The sequence below is a fragment of the Canis aureus genome, chromosome 22 (assembly GCF_053574225.1).
Source record: "Canis aureus isolate CA01 chromosome 22, VMU_Caureus_v.1.0, whole genome shotgun sequence".
In the NCBI taxonomy this organism is placed as follows: domain Eukaryota; kingdom Metazoa; phylum Chordata; class Mammalia; order Carnivora; family Canidae; genus Canis; species Canis aureus.
In genome coordinates, this window is record NC_135632.1 from 12,323,159 (window position 1) to 12,345,587 (window position 22,429).

At 35.6% G+C, this 22,429-nt stretch overlaps 1 long non-coding RNA gene and 1 pseudogene across 4 annotated transcripts in view; one reads left to right on the top strand and one right to left on the bottom strand.

Moving 5' to 3' along the window:
• LOC144293763 (uncharacterized) overlaps positions 1–12,918 on the top strand; it is an 89,560-nt gene extending 76,642 nt beyond the window's left edge. Inside the window, exons 3-4 of the long non-coding RNA XR_013361022.1 lie at positions 9,370–9,423; positions 10,462–12,918. This is a non-coding gene — a long non-coding RNA (uncharacterized LOC144293763). The remainder of the gene's footprint in view (positions 1–9,369; positions 9,424–10,461) is intronic.
• The window catches only part of LOC144293762 (small ribosomal subunit protein uS2 pseudogene), a 60,416-nt pseudogene that overhangs the window by 28,448 nt on the left and 9,539 nt on the right, over positions 1–22,429 (bottom strand). Inside the window, exons 2-3 of one of the 3 annotated variants that reach the window (XR_013361020.1) lie at positions 21,149–21,268; positions 14,254–14,613 (exon numbers count right to left, since the gene is read on the bottom strand). The product of XR_013361020.1 is annotated as a small ribosomal subunit protein uS2 pseudogene, transcript variant X5 (transcript). The other 2 variants (XR_013361021.1, XR_013361019.1) reach the window with 2 other exon arrangements.

A 22,429-nucleotide genomic window follows, 5' to 3' on the forward strand; every position in this document is an offset into this window, starting at 1 on the left:
TTTTCATTTAACAATAAAAATGTGATCATTTGAAATAACCTCTAAAAACTCGAAACTGATCTGAAGTTAAAAGAGATAAAGTAGGATATATAGGAAACAAACTTTCTGATGAATATATTCATATAAATTATACAACAATTTAGAAAAGGAAAAGAGATCTTTTAAAGTTGACAAGTCACAGGAGAAAAATAAAACAAAATGAAAGATTGTGCCACTTGGGAGTTTTCAGTCAAAATGAAGAAGAAAATTTTTAGATTAATTAGTACACCTTAAATTGCACAACGTTATATATTAAGAGTATTTCAATGAGAAAGTTTTAAAAAGACCCACTAAGATTTATCTGAATTCAATATACAATATTCTTAAACTTTAGGCTTTTTTAAAAAATATATTTTATTTATTTGTGAGACACACACAGAAAGGAAGAGGGAGAAGCAGGCTCCTTGTGGGAAGCCTGCTGTGGGACTCAATCCTGGACCCTGGGATCACGTCCTGAACCAAAGGCAGATGCTCAACCACTGAGCCACCCTGGTTCCCCAAACTAACTTTTCTAAAGCAATCCTGAGAAAGAAAAACTATCCCAGATTATAAGATGTACAACAAAGTTGTAAAAATCAAAACAGTACAGTACTGGCACAAAAAAAAAAAAAAGACACAAAGATTGTTAGAACATGATAGCTCCAAAATAAACCTATGACTATATAGTCAATTAATTTATAACAAGGAAGACAAGAATATGCAATGGGAAAAAGAAAATCTCTTCAATAAATGGTGTTGGGAAAACTAGATAGCAAAATAATGAAACTGGACCACTGTCTCTCACCACAAATAAAAATAAATTCAAAATGGATTAAAGCCTTAACTGTAAAATCTGAAATAATAAAGTCCTAAAAGAAAACAGACAATAATTTCTTTGACACTAGTCATAGCAATGCTTTTCTAGATGTATCTCCTTTGGCAAGGGAAACAAATGCAAAAAATGAATTATTAGGACTACACTAAAATAAAAAGGTTTTACACAGTAGAGAACCATCAACAAAAAATGAAAAGGAAACCTATTGAATAGAAGAGGATATTTGCAAATGAAACCTCTAAAAAGAGTAAACGGCCAATATATAAAAAAAAACTCAACACCAAAAAAACTCCACAATAACTCTGATTTAAAAATAGGCAGAAGATTTTAATAAACATTTTTCCAAAATGACATACAAATGGCCAACAGACATATGAAAAGGTGTTCAACATCACTCCATCTTATCATAAAGCAAATGCAAATCAAAAGTATAGTGAGATACCACCTTACACCTTTCAGAATGTCCAGAAGCAAAAAGAAATAAAAGTATAGATGAAGATGTGAATAAAATGAAACCCTGTGCGCTGTTAGTGGGAATCTAAATTGGTGCAACTGCTATGGGAAACAGTATGAAGTTTCTTCAAAAAATCAAAAATAGGAATACCGTATGATCCAGTAATTCTACTACTGGGTATTTACCTAACAAAAGCAAAAACATTAATTCAAAAGGATATATACACCCTTATGTTTCTAGCAGCATTATTTATAATAGCCAAGATATGGAAGCAACCCAAGTCTCCATCAATAGATGAATGGATAAAGAAGATATGAGATATAGATATGATATATGCTATATATATATATATATACATATATACATATATATATATATGCAATGGAATATTCCTTAGCCATAAATAGAATGAGATCTTGCTATTTTTGACAAGACAGCATGGATGGACCTAGAAAATATTATCCTAAGGGAAATAAGGCAGAGAAATACAAATATCGAATGATTTTACCTATGTGTGGAGTCCAGAAAACAAAACAAACAAATAAATAAACCAAAAACCAGACTCTTAAATACAGAGAACAAACTGATAGTTTCCAGAGAAAATGTGAGTGAGGGTATGGGTGAAGTAGGTAAAAAAGGATTAAGATGTACAAATTTCCAGTTATAAAATAAATAGGTCAAAGAGATGAAACGTACAGCATAGAGCATATAGTCAATAGTATTGTAATAACATTGTATGGTGACAAATCATGACTATACCTATTGTGGTGAGCACTGAGTAAACTATGGAACTGTTGAATCAATGTTTTACACCTTAAAAAATGTTACCTTTTTATTAAAAAATATTTAAAGAGGAATATACCAAATTACAAAGTCTGTATTTAGAGGCATATTCCCCAACTTTTTAAAGATTTCTTTGAATGACAATAAAAGAGAAACTAATATTTTCATTGATATAAAATGAGTTTTGTATAATAAATTGAGTTGCTCTAATTATGTACATAAAATCACTATATGCCAGTATTATATATGCAATAATTTATAATTATACAGATATAATTTATATGTATATATATAATTTTTAAAATATCAATTACAATTTAAAGAATATAATCTAAGAAGTATGGTAATTTCAAATATATATTCTAGTTTGATATTTATATGGAAACTTTGAAATTAAAGAAAATTAAAATATATTTCTTTTACATTTCAGAAATTGATAATTTATATGAATATTTTAATCATTTTATTCATATTGAACTAACATCTTATCTAAATTATACAGAAATATGAGTTTCTACAATGATACAATTAATTACAAATATATAAGAAATTCTTTGCATACAGAGGTTTTGATTTTATTCCTTATTTTCTTTTCTTGCAGAAACTTTAATGTACATAAATAATCAATGCCAGGATAGTAGTTAAGAAAAATTTTAGTTATTCCATATTTTGTATATTTTGTATTATTCATACTTTATATAGCACAGGAAAGAAGAAATTATACACTTTAAAAAATATTTAAAAAATAAATTGAGGTGCCTGGGTGCTCAATTAAACTTCTGCCTTTGGGGTACCTGGATGGCTCAGTTGGTTGAGTGCCCGCCTTCAGCTCAGGTCATGATCCCAGAGTCCTAGGATCAAGCCCCACATTGGGCTCTCTGCTCAGTGGAGGGCCTGCTTCTCTCTCTTCCTCTGTCTGCCACTCTGGTTACTTGTGCTCTCTTTCTCTCTCTCTCTCTCTCTCTGTCAAATAAATAAAATCTTAAAAACAAAAACAAAAACAAAAACAACTTCTGCCTTTGGCTCAGGTCATGATCCTGGGGTTCTGGGATCCAGGCCTGCCTAGAGTTCCCTGCTCAGAGAGGAGCCTGTTTCTCCTTCTCCCTCTGTAGTTCCCTCTGCTGCTCCCCCTGCTTGTGCGCTCTATCTCTGTGAAATAAGTAAATAAAATCTTTACATAAAATGAAGTTAAATTAATAAAAGCAAATTATTTATTTCATGCTTGTAGCAAATGACTTAAGAAATAAAAGAAATAGAAAAGGTGAACTATAAACTTGAAAGTATATCTTTGGGAGAAAAGAGCTGGCTTAAGCAATACTACAATTAATTAAGCATCATCAAATGCATAAAAGTACTAAAGAATTTTAGAAGAATGTCGGTATGTGAAGAAGTACCATGTAGAGGGAGTATCTTAGATATATATATTTTTTCATTTAAGTTTGATTTGCCAACATATAGCATAACACCCGGTGCTCATCCCATGAAGTGCCCCCTTCAGTGCCCATCACCCAGTTACCCCATCCCCCCTGCCCGCCTCCCCTTCCATTATCTTTTGTTCATTTTCCAGAGTTAGGAGTCTCTCATGTTTTGTCACCCTCTCTAATTTTTCCCACTCTCTTTCCCTCCTTTCCCTTATATTAAGCTAACTTTTATTCACATTAAAACAAATTCCAAACCCCTTAAATTATAGGGAAATTAGTTCTGTTTCTAAACATGCACACACACACACACAGAGACTTAAAATTTTAAAACTTCATTTATCTAAGAATCTTCTTTTAAATTTAAAATTACATTTCCGGGCAGCCCGGGTGGCTCAGCGGTTTAGCACCGCCTTCAGCCCAGGGTGTGATCTTGGAGACCCAGGATTGAGTCCCACATCGGGCTCCCTGCATGGAGCCTGCCTCTCCCTCTGCCTGTGTCTCTGCCTCTCTCTCTCTCCTCTCTGTGTATTCTCATGAATAAATAAATAAAATCTTAAAAATAAATAAATAAAAATAATAAAATAAAATAAAATTACATTTTCAATGAATGTTTATCTCCTGATCTACAATTTACTAGGATCTATGAAAGAAATAAAAGGAATGAAATGTATTACTTTATTGAATAGTTTGTTCTAAAACTAAGATCCCTAAGGGCAGAAAACTTTTGGTTTCTTCATGCTGTATGCCTCATTTTCATCAGAGTGATGAGCACAAAGAAGGTATCTGATAAATACTTAAAAAACTAAATGAATGAATATGTGGATAAGTGAATGGGTGAATCAAATTAGCAACATAGCATTCAAGTTGAAAAATATACATATATAAATATATATACGTACACATAGATGTGTGTTGTATTGATAAGTGCTATGTATCATAATGTTAAATTCTTATAAATCATGCAAGTTTATATTCAGAAATAAAGACCTAGCTTTCAGCAAGAATAACATGTTTAAATCTTAATCACCTTAATGATTATAAATTGGGATAAGTCGAAACACATTTGAAAAGGATATATAATTCTGGCTCTGGTTCTGGTTCTGGAGTAATAGGTCAAGATATTCCTACCTGAAAAATCAAACTAAAGATATAAGAGACAATTTTCAAGATAGTGAACATCAGACAATAAAGGAAAGTGATCCCTAAGAGACAAGAAAACAAATGATATGAGTCCAGTAATTGCCCTCAACTTGCTGCCTAGAAAGTATTTCAAATCCTGTGAGTAAGAATGCAGGTGAAGTTGAAGATAGACAGCTGAGTCTGGGGACACCAAGATAGTAAGTGTTCACATGTAGACTACTAGAGAAAGTGCACAGAGATAGAAATCCAGAGATCTGCAGAAGGTCCCTATCTGGAATTCAGCTGAGAATGGACCAGCAGATATGTGAGGAGACTACTTGAATACAGAGAATGAACCACTCTTCAAAGAATTAACGGTAGTCATGCCCAGTGTTTACATACAGCTAGGAATAGTATTTGTTTTTAACAGTGAGAAATGAAAAATTCTATTATTCGCAAGCATCTGGGAAGAGAACCCTTGACTCAGTAATACAAAATAATTGTCCACATTAGGATTGCTACTCCTCAGCTACCTTAAAATAATAATAATAATAAGATTAGCATTTGAAAGGATCAAACTGTTTCCAAGTAACTTAACTGCATCTCAGAATGAAGTTCAATAATATTTATAGGATTAACTTGCAAACAACAGGTTAAATTAACAAAATCTGACATCAATTAAAAATTATCAGGCTTGCCAAAAAGTGTGGAAAAAATGACCCATAATTAGGGAAAAGTAATTAACAGAAAACAAGTTGGAACAGATGTTAGAATTAGCAAAGATATCAAAACACTTTTATAAAGTATATTCTATATGTTCAAAAGTTCAGTAAAGATGTGGAAGATAAAATATCCAAAGTAATCAAACGTTTAAAGAAGAAACCATACCTATTCTCCTAAAGCTGTTTGGAAAGATAGAGATGGAGTACTTCCAAATTCGTTCTATGAGGCCAGCATCACCTTAATTCCAAAACCAGACAAAGACCCCACCAAAAAGGAGAATTACAGACCAATATCCCTGATGAACATGGATGCAAAAATTCTCAACAAGATACTGGCCAATAGGATCCAACAGTACATTAAGAAAATTATTCACCATGACCAAGTAGGATTTATCCCTGGGACACAAAGCTGGTTCAACACCCGTAAAACAATCAATGTGATTCATCATATCAGCAAGAGAAAAACTAAGAACCATATGATCCTCTCATTAGATGCAGAGAAAGCATTTGACAAAATACAGCATCCATTCCTGATCAAAACTCTTCAGAGTGTAGGGATAGAGGGAACATTCCTCGACATCTTAAAAGCCATCTACGAAAAGCCCACAGCAAATATCATTCTCAATGGGGAAGCACTAGGAGCCTTTCCCCTAAGATCAGGAACAAGACAGGGATGTCCACTCTCACCACTGCTATTCAACATAGTACTGGAAATCCTAGCCTCAGCAATCAGACAACAAAAAGACATTAAAGGCATTCAAATTGGCAAAGAAGAAGTCAAACTCTCCCTCTTCGCCGATGACATGATACTTTACATAGAAAACCCAAAAGTCTCTACCCCAAGATTGCTAGAACTCATACAGCAATTTGGTAGCATGGCAGGATACAAAATCAAAGCCCAGAAATCAGTGGCATTTCTATACACTAACAATGAGACTGAAGAAAGAGAAATTAAGGAGTCAATCCCATTTAAAATTGTACCCAAAAGCATAAGATACCTAGGAATAAACCTAACCAAAGAGGTAAAGGATCTATACCCTAAAAACTATAGGACACTTCTGAAAGAAATTGAGGAAGACACAAAGAGATGGAAAAATATTCCATGCTCATGGATTGGCAGAATTAATATTGTGAAAATGTCAATGTTACCCAGGGCAATATACACGTTTAATGCAATCCCTATCAAAATACCATGGACTTTCTTCAGAGAGTTAGAACAAATTATTTTAAGATTTGTGTGGAATCAGAAAAGACCCCGAATAGCCAGGGGAATTTTAAAAAAGAAAACCATATCTGGGGGCATCACAATGCCAGATTTCAGGTTGTACTACAAAGCTGTGGTCATCAAGACAGTGTGGTACTGGCACAAAAACAGACACATAGATCAATGGAACAGAATAGAGAACCCAGAAGTGGACCCTCAGCTCTATGGTCAACTAATATTCGATAAAGGAGGAAAGACTATCCATTGGAAGAAAGACAGTCTCTTCAATAGATGGTGCTGGGAAAATTGGACATCCGCATGCAGAAGAATGAAACTCGACCACTCTCTTTCACCATACACAAAGATAAACTCAAAATGGATGAAAGATCTAAATGTGAGACACGATTCCATCAAAATCCTAGAGGAGAACACAGGCAACACCCTTTTTGAACTTGGCCACAGTAACTTCTTGCAAGAAGTTACATCCATGAAGGCAAAAGAAACAAAAGCAAAAATGAACTATTGGGACTTCATCAAGATAAGAAGCTTTTGCACAGCAAAGGATACAGTCAGCAAAACTCAAAGACAGCCTACAGAATGGGAGAAGATATTTGCAAATGACATATCAGATAAAGGGCTAGTTTCCAAGATCTATAAAGAACTTATTAAACTCAACAGCAAAGAAACAACCAATCCAATCATGAAATGGGCAAAAGACATGAACAGAAATCTCACAGAGGAAGACACAGACATGGCCAACATGCACATGACAAAATGCTCTGCATCACTTGCCATCAGGGAAATACAAATCAAAACCACAATGAGATCCCACCTCACACCAGTGAGAATGGGGAAAATTAACAAGGCAGGAAACAACAAATGTTGGAGAGGATGCGGAGAAAAGGGAATCCTCTTACACTGTTGGTGGGAATGTGAACTGGTGCAGCCACTCTGGAAAACTGTGTGGAGGTTCCTCAAAGAGTTAAAAATAGACCTGGCCTATGACCTAGCAATTGCACTGTTGGGGATTTACCCCAAAGATACAGATGCAATGAAACGCAGGGACACCTGCACCCCGATGTTTCTAGCAGCAATGTCCACAATAGCCAAACTGTGGAAGGAGCCTCGGTGTCCATCGAAAGATGAGTGGATAAAGAAGATGTGGTTTATGTATACATTGGAATATTACTCAGCCATTAGAAACTACAAATACCCACCATTTGCTTCAACGTCGATGGAACTGGAGGGTATTATGCTGAGTGAAGTAAGTCAGTCAGAGAAGGACAAACATTATATGTTCTCATTCATTTGGGGAATATAAATAATAGTGAAAGGGAATATAAGGGAAGGGAGAAGAAATGTGTGGGAAATATCAGAAAGGGAGACAGAATGTAAAGACTGCTAACTCTGGGAAATGAACTAGGGGTGGTAGAAGGGGAGGAGGGTGGAGGGTGGGAGTGAATGGGTGACGGGCACTGGGGGTTATTCTGTATGTTGGTAAATTGAACACCAATAAAAAATAAATTAAAAAAATATCCAAAGTAAATGTATAGAAATGTATACTATAATGCATAAGAAGAAACATGAACTGAAGGAAATCAAGTCAATAGCAATAGATTTTACATTAAAAAGATGAATGAACTTGACAGCATAGCACTTAATACTATTCAATATGCAACACAGAGCAAAAGAGAACTTAAAAAAATGAGCAGAGAGAAATCAGGGAGCTGAGAAAAACTTCAAGTGGCTGAAAATACATGTAACTGGAATCACCAGAGAGGAAAGAAAGGGACACAGAACAAGTATTTGAAGAAATATGGGTTGAAAATCTTCCAAACTGGAGTGTGATTATAAATCCACAGATACAAGATTGTCAACAAACTCTAAAGGAAGATACAGAAGAAAAGTACACTAAGACAGATCTAAATCAAATTGCTCAAAATTAGTGTGAAAACAACTCTTAAAAGCAGACTGTGACAAAATACGTGTTATAGACAAAGGAACAAAGATAAGGATGATAGCATATTTCTTCCTGGAAACAATGTGAAAGTAACACGTTTAATACACTGAAAGAAAGAAAAAAAAATACACTGAAAGAAAAGCGCTGTCAACCTAGAATTCTATGCCTAGTTAAATAATCCTTCCAAACAACGTGACAACAAAAATAAAGATTTTTGCACACATACAAAATCTAAAAATATTCATTACCAGCAGACCCACTTCAAAATATATCAAAGGAAGTCCTTGGGTTATAAGGAAAATTACCCCAGGTAGAAATGTGGATATTCAGAAAGGATAGAAGGGAACTGGAGATGGTACCTGCATTGGTAAATATACAACAATTTTTTTATTATATACATCTCTCTAAAACAGGATTTACTATTTAAACAAAATAATTACAATGTATTATATGGTTTATAACATATATAAAAGTAATATGTATTATCACCATAGTATAAAATTTAAAAAGGAGAAAACTGATGCATACTATTGGAAAGGTTCTTTTTTTTAAATAAATTTATTTTGTATTGCTGTTCAATTTACCAACATACAGAATAACACCCAGTGCTCATCCCGTCAAGTGCCCCCCTCAGTGCCCGTCACCCATTCACCCCCACCCCCCCGCCTCCTCCACTTCCACCACCCCTGGAAAGGTTCTTATCCTGAACCTTTGATGAGTGAGAACTTACTCTTCTTCTACAGTGTTTCTGATGATCATTTTTATGATATAGTAGAAGTACCTTTCAAATAATAACCTCTGTACAAAAGTAAGATGTAACTAATGGGCAATATATGTTTTAAAATTTGTACAGAGGAACAAGTAAATCCCTGAATCCAGAATGGAAATGATACACTTCTTGAAAGAGGTAAGAATTTGGCCCAGCCCTGATCAATGTTTATGATTTTTGTGGGAAAAATCAAAGGAAAATAAAACACATACCCAAAATACTAAGAATAAAGGTCGCTACTATGTGTTAGTATATGCTGAGCACCACAGTTAAGGCAATTTGGTATCACATTTGGTACCACATTTAAGGTAAATTTTTTTAATCATCAGGCAACAGTTTAGTGTAAATATAATTATTCAACTATTACAGATAATAAAACTTATATTTAGAAATATTAGAACTTATCCAAGGCCAGTTATTAAATAGCTGAGCTAAGACTATGTCTAATATAAACCCTTAGCTCTTAAGCTCTCACAGTGACAGTCTTCAGGTGACTAATTTTGGGAGGTGACACAAATACAGCATATTTGGAAAGCAGTTAGCAAAATAGCCTTAGTGAGTGTGGTCAGTGAGTAGAAAGCAAACAAGGAAAAGGCATTAAAAAAAGAGAAGAAGAATAGAGTTAACAAAGAGGTGAAATACAATTAGGATAATTGTATTTCAATAAATCTATGAGAGAAGAAATAAGGAAGGTGAGATCTGAGTCAAGGTTTCTGGAAATGTCAAGGAGGAAGGAGAACAGAAATATGCTCTTTCATTTACCAATAGAAAATCAACAGTATCCTTAGTCACTAGGACCTGTTCTTAGTTCTTAGGTAAGATTTCTGACACTAGTAAGAACACAGAAGGAAAGGAGAGAGGGAAAAGTGGTATAGGCATGGCTGTGGATACTATCAATCTTAATTAAAATGTTTGAAAGGGACAGAAGTTGAATGATTACCCAAATAGCCAGAATATTCAAATGCATCCCATTTTGTTCCTTATTTTAGGGAGGACCAATGTTTGTACGTTCGTAGACGTAGAGGAAAAATCACTAATGAAATCAAGATTAAACAGGCTAGAAAAAAGTAGAGTGGTTGAGCTATGAGGGCTCCAGGAAGAATGAAAGGAAATGGGTTCATGATCAATAGTAGAAGTTTAACTTTTTAAAATTGTGATTCTGTTTCTGTCTTACAGGAAAAAGAACAAATTCTTTAAGTTACCACTACTTTCCAAAAGTGTGATGGGTGACTAAGCAGAAACTGATGCTGCACACAGTGAACAAAAAGACATGGTCCTTGGTCTCAGAACTCACAGTATATTGGACTGTAGCTAACAAAATCTTTTTCAGGGGCACCTGGGTGGCTCAATGGTTGAGCGTCTGCCTTCAGCTCAGGGAGTGATCCTGGTCCCGGCATCAAGTTCCGCATCTGGGGCTCCCTTTGAGGAGTCTGCTTCTCCTACTGTCTATGTCTCTGTGTCTCTCATGAACAAATATATATATTTTTTCACACTACACTTATATATGCAAAGGAAAATGTCTTCTTTAATTCACTATAACTAAAATTATCCTTATTGTTAGCTCCCAACCCTCTGACAAGGGGCAGGGACGTTTTAGAGTTGAGTTGAAAGTAGATGAATTCTGATCTGGTCATCTCAGCCAAGTTCAGCAATTTGGATTATCTTTTGGAAGTTGATTTCTGCCTAGATGATTCAGTTAAAGGTACATCTTTTCAGAAGTATTCCCATTTTCACTTTGCCTTTTTAAGATGTTATCTGAGTAGATGAGGGGATGGCGAATATGCCTAGGTTATAACCAAATGAAATTTAAGGGTGGAAGCTACTGAGATCTAGTCAACATTCTTGGGATCATTGCTAGTCTTTGCAGAGGTGTGATAGATGTTCTTAGAAGTGTGATAGAGGTGTGATGATCTATGTTCTTAATTTAGACTATGCTCCTCTTAAATCATCCATGTCCTTTAGTTGACTGCTTCTACTGATACTCCTATAATATGCCCTGATTTCTCTTTAGCACCTGGTCCAGGAGCCCCATCCGTCAACTCCTATTTCCAGGGGCATTTAATCTACAACATCTGCTTCTGACATTCTCACTAGACAAGCAGACAAGGCTAATAGCCACATTACCTGCCTTATTTACACACACACACACACGGATCATAATGAAACTAATAGGTTATTTTCCAACTATAGAGAGCCAAAAGAGGCTTAGGAGGGCTGAATAGGCCCTTATCTTCTCCCTAAATAATCTAAGCCTGCTTTAGCACAATCCCATGAAAAGGACATGCCTGTTAAAGACCCAAGTAGAAAATGAAATAAAAGACCTTTTGTCCTTGAGAAATTGAGAATCCTCCTAACAGGACTCTCTTCCCTGGAACTCAGGCTGGAAGTGGTCAGAAAATGCAGGTCAACACATCTTTATTCCCACAGGTTATCTTATTGGAAATTGAGGCCTTTTCTTCTTGTTCGCTTCATGGTTCTGACATATCAGGGTAAAAAAAATAGCTAAAATAAAGTTCATTCACCTGCCTCTAGATATATTAAAAGAAGATAATAAATTTTTAAAATTTTTCTCTCAAGTGGCCTTTTTTATCACTATTTTCTAGTTAGAGTGATCACAAATTTAAGAGATAAGACTCAAAGCTGATTAATGCTTGTTCCTCATGCTTCCCACCTTCTTCCTTCCCCAGGGCAGTAAATCTCACTGCTCTGACTTGGAGATAGGGAATTGCAAATGATAATAAAAAGGAGATTAAGAAAATAATATTCCCCAAACATCATACAGTTTTATTTGCAGCCACCTCCTCTGCAAAATGGAGTTAATAACAGTGCTTACCTTAGGATACATTCAAATTAATTAGTGTCATACCTGGTAGTTAATAGTTTTATAGTAAGCAAAGTAGAAAATGAGACCATTTGCTGAAACCTAGTGGAAATGGAGGTACTACTTGACAAAAGTGGAAATTATAGAATTATTTTTGAGGATATAATAAAGGACAAAAGAGCTGTGAAAAATGTGGCTATTGAGTAACCTGAGGGATCTGCTGAAATCTGACATAATGACTGTATAGCACAGATCAAGGTTTTATAGTCTTTGCATCTCCTCCATATACTTTACACATGAAAAAGAACAAAGAAATAATTTGGTGATAGATGCCTAGGTTTTGGAAACAGATCACAATCACTAGGGAAATTCAAGTAGGATGCAGGGGCCGTAGAGTATTACTGGAAGAGAACATATAATTAACTGATTCTGGAGTGGTAAGAGAACAAGTGAAGCCAGAAAAATTCTATGTCGTATTTTAATCCAGTCCATTTTGGGATTTGGGGACATTGAGAACAACTGTTCTTTGTCACTAATTTATATTTTATGGATTGTGGTGAGGATTGGGAACAAAAATGATCCAAGTCTCAAAATTCCCTGCAGGCTGCTCTAGTCTGAACCAGGAGAACGGAATCAGAACTGTAGGACTAGGTGGCAAATTTGTGCTGGTGGCACTTTCCAGAAGAGAACATGGATCAGAAGTTTCCTGTGTTTCCTCTGAGCCTTGTAGTGATTGTTGTCGTTGATCATATATTAAGAAGGTGTTGTGTGTACATAAGCATATTCATAGAATAAACAGTCTCCAGAAATCAGCCCTTTCTCATGCTCTCTCTGTTTAAAAATATATTCAAAATTCTAAGAGTGCTTTTCTTTTGTTGATTTATAGATCACAGAGATGTCAAGAAGCCAGCCACTCGGTCTTTGTGTTCCTGTTGAGATGCTTAGTTTGTCAAACGTGGCCCCAAATCCTTTCTCTGTACTCTTAGAGCTATGACCAATGAAGCAGAGCTAAGCTGGACAGGCCTTTAGAAAAATGTTTTCTCGTTCGAGAACCATATGCTACTAAAGAGAAAAGGCTATATTGGGCAGCGTACTATACTTACAAAAGACAACATTTTCTAACCATTCTAAGAGGCATTTTGCTTATTTAACACTATAAAATCAGAAGTTTTCATCACAAATTTCCATTTAAGCATTTGAGTCCATTGGAAGAAGCAGCCACACCAAGCCTCATTTTGCCAATACTTCAGGTTAAGATTTGAGAATCCTACCAAGCACTACATTTAAGGAAGTCTGTTTACTAAACTACAATGTATGCCATTGAAAAGGTGTTCCCATAATAAATTGTTTGCAAAGAGAACAAATGCTATCTTAATTACTATAGAAAATATTGTTTCAGTAGTTTTGCATTACATAAATACCCTCTCTCTCAAATCTGTAATTACAGAAAAAGAAAGACACCCTGATAATCATACAATAGAAACTGGTAATGCATGCTCTTTCTGTAATTAATTTGAACTTAGAGTAGTTTCCCAGTGCATGCATTTTAAAAAGCTCGTATACCAAGAATGCCAAAGGAGATTCATTCTGTGTTTTCAAGTGCTCAAATTTGAAATGACTCAGGGTATATTGCCAGCCAATACTTGGTATTGGTATTGGTATTCCCACCTTTTCCCCTTGCCCTTGGCATTTTATAAAGGGTCCAATCCCATAGCTTTGATTCTTAAATCACAATAACACATCCACATATATGTATTTCAGAACTTCAACCTGAGAAATGCAAATGTTTAGAATAGTTTTGGTTATCTGATGTGTAAGTAATTGTGATGCTCGAAGAAAGGACAGAGTAACCAATATGCTACACTTGAGATCTGTAGTATGTGGGAAGATGGTAATACTGATAGAAACATGGTTCTTTCTACTCAGAAAACACGGAAACCAAGAGAATAGAGGGATGTAGGCTTGAAGTGCAAGAAGATTGCAGGCTCTTTGTTTACCTGAGTGGCACATATAAAAGGTAGAAGGTACGTAGAAGGAAAGATGGAAGCTGGGAATACTTTTTTTAAGATTTTATTTATTTATTCATGAAAGACACACACACAGAGAGGCAGAGACACAGGCAGGGGGAGAAGTAGACTCCCTGCTGATTCTCTACACATCGAAGTTTCCAAGTATGGTCTAAATTATCATTCTTCATACCTGTTAGACTATGCCTTCACCCTAAAGAGTATTTTAGCCATCTGAGTATTTTTGTTTCTTCTTTTGAAATGAAGCCAAAAAGCATTACCAGCAACAACGTTTGCTGCTCAAACGTGTCCCATTCCTTAAATATATATGTGCATGTGTAAACATGCCAAAAGAAAAAAAAAGCACACACACCTATATATAGGCTTTGTGTTAAACACACGATTTTGTTTTATTTGATGCTTTTTTCCCAGAAGCTGTGAAGAGAGCTTCTCAAGGAAAGTTGTCTGCCCCACAGTTTCATAGACAGTAGTCAGTGGACACTAATGGAAGAAAAGAGGAATAGGGCTTATTCCAGCATCCTAAAGTTCTCCTTAAAATCACAAGTCCAACTTCTTTCTTCTGTCAGTGGATAGAGACTTTCCATCAGGGGCTCCCGCAGTGACATTAGGTGGGAGGGGTGGGAGCACATTACTGAGCTGTCAGGTAGAGGGCAGCTCCTCCCTTTCTAGGAGGGAAATTGAGTATGTGGTTGTGGTTCTTATCAGTTGTTACCAGATGTGCTCAGCTGTTTCACTCTCCATTTTATCCCAACTAATCAATTAACCTTGCTCAAAATCAAACCAACACTCAAAACGTTCAACAAAGTGCTTACATTTTTATGCTTAAAGCTAATTTAGCCAATAGTCCTGGGATGCTCCAAGGCAAGCCTCATTCCATGAAACAGGCTCAGGGAGATTTTTTTAAACATTTTTCCTAGTATAGTCATGGACCCTTGAATAATTGTCTTATTTTCTTCCAATCTCTGTGTGCATCTATATAAAATGAAGAGAATATTCCACTCTGCGATTATCAAATGAAAAAACGTGTTTAGAAGTCTTGTGAAAAGTACAAAACATTATGCTAATGTAAAACATTTAAAATATATCTTGAACAAAGGGAATGTAAGGGAGATTAAGAGAAAACCAGTTAATTACAAACTCACTCTTTGCTAATACTAAATGTCAAGCCAAAATAATTAACCAAACATGCACAATTTATTATATCTCCTCCTTGTACTCATTTGTAATGAAACTATTTATTTTATTTAAAGTGTCTATACCACACTTTAAAATAGAATCAAAGGAGTTTGACCCCTGGCAATGGGGGATGAGCTAACTGATAAAGCAGTTTTTATTAGTAAGAAATCCTGGTGTCAATGCCCACAGTGATGACAAAGTTTAGAGTTTCAGGTGGGCTTAAGAGTTTCTAAGAATGTCTTTCCAAGGTTAGCCAAATTATTCAATCATATTTTCAAAGGAGAGTAAAATTAAAAAGTTATTCAAATATACTTTGTCCTTCTTGGCACTTTTAATAGTTGATACGTTTTGTTTCTTTTGTTTTCTTTTCTTTTGTTGTTTTGTTTTGTTTTTACAAAATGGAAAAAAGAAATGGAGTCAGGAAGCAAGCACCAGCTAGAAACAAGACCACAGGTCATTACCTGTATTGATGGTATATTTATAATTTCTCCATTTTATGATTTAGAACCAGAGGAAATGGAAGAAACAACTGCAGCAAGTTTTATGTGTGTGCACATATACACACAGCTCTGTAGGGCAAACTCCCCTGTGCCTATTCTACTTTGTGGAGAAATACATGAATCATATAGTAGAGAAGCATTCTGAAGTAATTTTGTTGTGGAGATCAGTTGCTTATTATGATCAGCCTTACTATTCAAGTAGATTATATTCCTTTTGTCCCCGTCTGTACTAAATTGGGAAACACAGGTAAAAGAAATGTAGACATCAACATATCACCATTAGCACTAATAAAACCTAACTTGTAGGATATGGCTAAGGGGTATGGTCAATGAACTCGTAAGCTCTCTTGTTTTCCCCATTCTATCCCACCAAGTCTAGACCTTGGACAGTTCATCTGCCTACATCTCCAGTGCTTAAAACACAGTAGTAGAATAGCTCCATCCAAGTAAGAATTGGAGGTCACTCACTTCTCCTCATCATGTGGCATGGTAAGGAGTAGAACAGAAGACCAGCAGTATGACTTTGGGGGAGGCCATCCATAAGTACCCATGAGGAGTGGGAAGAAGTAATCTCCTAACCAAGAACTACACACACATATCCCAACATATATTAAAACACACATCTATCACAGAAAACTGACTCTGTTGAGTGATATTGAATCCACTGATTTTTTTTTTATAATGCCTATGTAAAGGAAGCCAGGGGGGAAATTGTGGTAATTTCTTATATTTGTGTAGTATTGTAGAATTGACAAAAAAAGTTTCACAAATTAATTTATTAGATAAATCTCAAATCCTTGAGGATTGTAACATGGAAACTACACTTTCCACCCTTCAACAGCTATGCCACAATGCCATTTTCAAATAGAACTGTGGGATGGGTAATACATGAGATTTGCAAAATAGCATTTCAAAGAGATCTTGTAAATGGCATTTACAAATCACAAGTAAAACCAAGACTGGATTTGCATGTCTTGTATTTTCATCACACAATTTATTGTCTCTAATTTTATGAAATATACATTAAAGAGAATATTGCTCATAAGTTTTCTTAAAGATTTATTTCTATGTTTCTGAAATTAAGTTTTTGTGTGATACCATTCCCCCCAAAGATAAAGTAAAAAAGTAGTTTCATAGTCTAAGAGTAGTTTATTATCTCCAATGTAAGCATCTGGGGGAATGTGAGGACACCTCAGTCCCAATGATGAACTTTTTTTTCCCTTTGTCAATGCCATTGTGGACTAAAGAACACCTGCATAGTTGTGGCCATTCTATCATCAGCTCAAGCAACACTGAAGAGTTGCTGTAAGTTACTATGTTTTCAAGTGCATGGTGCAAATATGCCATTTTCATTTTAGCTGCTTAATATATTGCAAAACCAATGCAGAATTTTGTTGCTCACAGGCATGTCAGGTTTCAAAAGCAACTTACTTCTATTTTTAGTTTATTATATGTGCTTAAGAGTTGTCAAAGTTTTCAAAACTAATTCATATTTGCATAATCTGGTAGGTAAGGCATATTTTAAGGACAAATTGCTTCCTTTCTAGAGTGAATCTCTTCAAGTATTAGAATATGAAATTCTAGATTATATGGTCGGTTTTCTGGATTTGAAACAGTTCAGAAATTTATTAGGAGGTTTGGTTGTCTTGGATAATACCATAACAAGATATAGTAACCCCTCCTATGTAATAAATCTGAATGCTCAGGATAGTTTTGTAGTAGCCTAAGTGTAATGCATCATTACCCCAAGGCTCTACTTTCTCCAATTTATGTGCATTCTGCTGGTTGAATCAAATTGATGAAAAGCCTATTTTCTCAGAACATAACAAACTAACATGAACCTTTCTACGGCTGCAAATATATTTAAGAAAATATATAAATCATTGCTTGTGTGAGATTAAGGCTAATTTAAGCTCACTATCTAGAAACCCTCGAGGACCTTTTTTTTTTTTTCTTTCAGTCACTGTAAAGTAAGGTGCCTCGTTAATGTAGTTTAATCAATTCTTAGCGGTTCAAGGCTATAATGTAGCCTAAATAGCAATAGCTTCGAAGGGGGAGTGAGGCATGGAGTGGATAGTAAGACCTTTCAAATTTCCCCACTGTTCGTACTCCACAGAGATATATTCTCAAAAAATGAACTGAGATCACTTTTATTAAAGGTGTATAATTCTTTTTAGAATTGCTCATGAGCCATGCAATATTCTGGATGGAGTAATTAATGATTTTGTGTAAATTTCAAAATTTAAACTATAGGTACACAGTGATCAATTGACTTTTTCTTCTAAGTGGCATCAGATTTGTTATATATTTTCTCCTTGTCTTCCTTTTGGAAAAATAAAGATTTGTTTTATATTGGGGTATTCAACTGGAGACCAAAATTTTGGCTGTAGCTGATTCACTGTAATTTAAAAATGACTGGATCCCTTGCTTAGTGTGTTTATTCCTGCTGTTAACTGGCTGATTTAACCAGTTGTGTTGTAGATATTTTATATGGTAGGGATGAAAGGGTTTCTAGTATTCTCATTCATTCACTTATTCTTCCAAGAGGCAACGGTTTTGTGGCTACTCTATGTCAGTATTTCTTTGAAAGATCAGTGTTCTCATCCCAGTGGTGTCCACAGGGTAGTAAGCACAGGACTCTTCACTCTTTTTGGTGAGTGAAAGTAACAGGAGGGAAATTGAAGATGACACTCAGCTATCAAAATATCAATGTGAGACAGTATTTTAAGTATGCATAAAACTATATTGCTTAATTATCACACACATCAATATATCAGATAAATATGCATATACACAGATGGTCCCAACTTAAGATGGTTCAACTGATGCTTTTCAACTTTATAATGGTTTGAAAGTCATATAAACTTAGTAGAAACCATACTTTGAATTTTAAATTTTGATTTTTTTCCCAGGCTAGTGACATGTGGTATAATACGTACTGTCTTATGATGCTGGGCAGTGCGCAAGCCACAGCTCCCAGTCAGGCATGTAGTCCTGAAGGTGAACAATCAATTTACTTATGACTCTTTTGTTTCTTATTCTCAGTATAGTATTCAATAAATTACATGAGATTTTCAATACTTAATTATAAGATAGGCTTTGTATTAGATGATTTTGCCCAGCTGTAGGCTTATGTAAGTATTCTGAGCACATTTAAGGCAGGCTAGAATAAGTTACAATGTTCAGTAGGTGAAGTGTATTAAATGCATATTTCACTTACAATATTTTCAACTTACAATGGATTTATCAGGACATAACCCTGTTGTAAATTGAGGAAGGTCTCTGTGTGTCTGTTTATAAACATTCAACTGCTTCAGAGATATTCAACTTAGAAATCTGCTTTCATCCTTGATTCATTCTTCCTTCTTACATTATTGTGATGTCAATTCCACTTAATGCTACTCTTTGACAGACCCTCTCATGGTCTCTTTCTAAACTATTTTAGTGTCCTGCTAAATACTTGCCTCTACTTCAATTCATTTGCCTGTTCAAACTATTCCCCTGCTCTTCTTATATGCGTGCATGTGCACACACACAAACACATACATACAGAATGAAATCATTTTAATAAAAGATATGATTAAATCATCCCGCTACTTAAAAACCCTTAGTACCCTTATAAACTAAAATTTAAATACTTTAACACCATCAAGCTCAGTCCCAACAAACCTCTCCTGATAGAACTGTGATAATTATTTTGTGTCTCTCAACTTCTAACACACTGACATTTTCATTCTTCTTTAAATATGTTGCACATCAAGACACAAGAGTGTTAATATTCTCTAACTCTTATCTCTCTGATGAATATTAACTGTATTTGAAGCTCTTTCCCTGGGGAGAAAAATCTTCAAGGCAGTAGTAAAGGTTTTCTTATCTGTTTTCCCACAAATAATTTATGGGTTAATTCATTCAATCAATCTGTTATGCATTCACTATTTATCATGGGCCTACGATGGGTAGGACATGACACAAAGTAAGCTCTAGCAAAAACTATAGTATAAAACAAAAAATATGTGGTCTCTGCCTTTTTGGAGCTTACAATGAAACAGAGAAGAAACGCCATAACCAAATTAGCAAACAAAAAGTATTTTATTGGAAATTATAACAAGTTGCTATAAGGAAAAAGATACAGGGTGAGACAGACAAAATAGGGCAAGGATGAATCCACTGTAGACTAGGAGAACTAGGCTAATCTATGTTCATGCTGCACAAGCCAGGAATAAATGCAGTGAGGAAAGCTAGTTCAGCTGGAGCATAATTCCAAAAGGTTGGAATGTCTGAGACAAAGTTGGAGAAGATGCAGGATCTGAGGCAGTGAGGCCCAGTAGATGCTGGAGTCTACCTCAGTGTTAGAGGGTCTCATTGAAAGGTGATGGGATGACACTGAAGGTCTAGGAGAGATAATTAAAGACAACAACAACAACAATCTGGCTGCCATAGGAAAAAAGAGGCTGAGTGGGAGGAAAATCGGAAGCCAGCACCAGTCAGGAAGCAACTGTAGTCTTGTAAGATGAAGATAATGCTACACAGATTCAAGACAATAGAGATGAGAAGAGGGGCAAAGTGGAGCTTACATTGAACAATGAATGTCTACTGAATTGAGTGCAGAGACTAGTAAACAGATGAACTAAATATAGACATCAGGAGTGAAATAAGGGATTGCCAAATTCATCTTAAATATTCTCAAGCTTCAGACATGTCAGGCAGAAAATGGAAATAGGAAGATGTAACTTCTTTGGTCCTTACTGTGTTCAGACACACAAAAAAATTAGAAACAAGCAGAGAAATAAGCCATGTTTTAGTTTAGGAGTTAGATTCTCAGTGTACCTTGTGTGGAGGAGACAAATAGCCTTTATGAGCATTTGAAACAGCCAGGAAGCACTCACTTAGACACGGAGGATAACGTATCCCTAAAGTGAGAGGGCTGTGTGTTTTGATTGAGTTAAATTAGTACAAAACTTCAGAGACCAGCTGCGGTAGAAGCAGATAAATTGTCCAATGGAGAGGGTCACAAAAAGTCTTTAAGAAAAGCTTATGGTTTAATGGAGTTGTTCGAAGTATGTCAGAGAATGTGTGTACATGTAGTTCTAAAATATCCTTGTTGAACACATACACTTTAAGGTTTCAGATTAGTTGTAACCAGTGTTGCTGGGAGGAAACATTAATTGTTAAGTAAATGAACTTTACTGCCCCACTTTGGGTTACATTGTGGAAGTTCACCTGCAAGTTCAGTCTTGAAGGTGAGCTTCTGCAATTTCAGTTATTTGCTTTTTCTTAGTTTACACTGTCCTCTACATAAGGCATATCTCTCCATACCAGAAATCACAAGGGCCTCTCACCTCTGTTTCACTTCTGAAGCATGACTGCCTATTTTGTTGATGTGCTTGATAACCATGGCCTCTTTTTTAATTTCACCATCTCTATTTGGTTAAACTCGATCCAGTCATTTCTTCCTAAGGCTGAAATAAATAGATAGAAGCTTTATTTCATTTATTGGGGAAAATTGTTGCACGTGCTTTTTAGAGCATACATAAGAAACTAGATCCATTAATTTAAATATGTTTTATAGTTTTGCATATATTCTTAGAAAACATGACTTTTCAATCACAAGTTAACACTTTAGTCAGGAAGGCCATATAAATCCTAGTTGCTAAAAATAACAGTGCCTTTACCCAAACAGCAGGCACATAAATTATGGAAAAATAAGGAAAATATGAAGTGTTAGGATCAATCTTATCTTTGACGATAGCTCCAAATGTCAAGTATGACTGTTAATAAGAAGCTGAGAGATTCTCTGTCTTTTGATCAACAAGCCTGCCAGAATTAGGGTTGGTTCACTCTTTATTAGACAGACAAGCTGATGAAATTTAGGGTGATTTATCCAGATCCAGATACCCCAAAGCAGCTGATTCTTGTCCACCTTGAGACTGATCAGGCTCATTGTGAACATTTACAGGGCCTAGGACAAGAGCACAGGTGGAGGCCCACATACTAGAGGCCTAAATAAATAGTTATCAATTAAGCCAACACACTTCTTAATAATTATGCTCTACCTCCTATCTCGATAAAGTACATTGTCATAATGTCAAAATTTCTACTTTCTTTTTAGCTTTGGTCTTTTCTGAGCTTTACTTGCATTTTTTTTTTTTTTAATTTTCCTCTAACTGCACTTATACTCATTCTCAATGATTTAAAGGGTTAAACATAAAATGTAACTGTATTCAAAGGGTAAAAGTCTGAATCTATTTTAATCAAAGATTAATAGTCAGTTTAAAAATTTCTAAAAAAATCCGGGATGCCTGGATGGCTCAGTGGTTGAGCATCTGCCTTTGGCTCAGGTCCTGATCCCGGGATCCGGGATCAAGTCCCACATCAGACTCCATGTGGGGAACCTGCTTCTCCCTCTGTCTCTGCCTCTCCGTATTCATTCCCTACGTGACCACAGCTACTCTAGTCTTTAAAATGTCTTCTATTTGTGGGCAGCCCCGGTGGCTCAGTGGTTTAGCACCAGGGCATGATCCTGAAGACCTGGGATTGAGTCCCACATCAGGCTCCCTGCATGGAGCCTGCTTCTTCCTCTGCCTGTGTCTCTGCCTCTCTTCCTCTCTGTGTCTCTCATG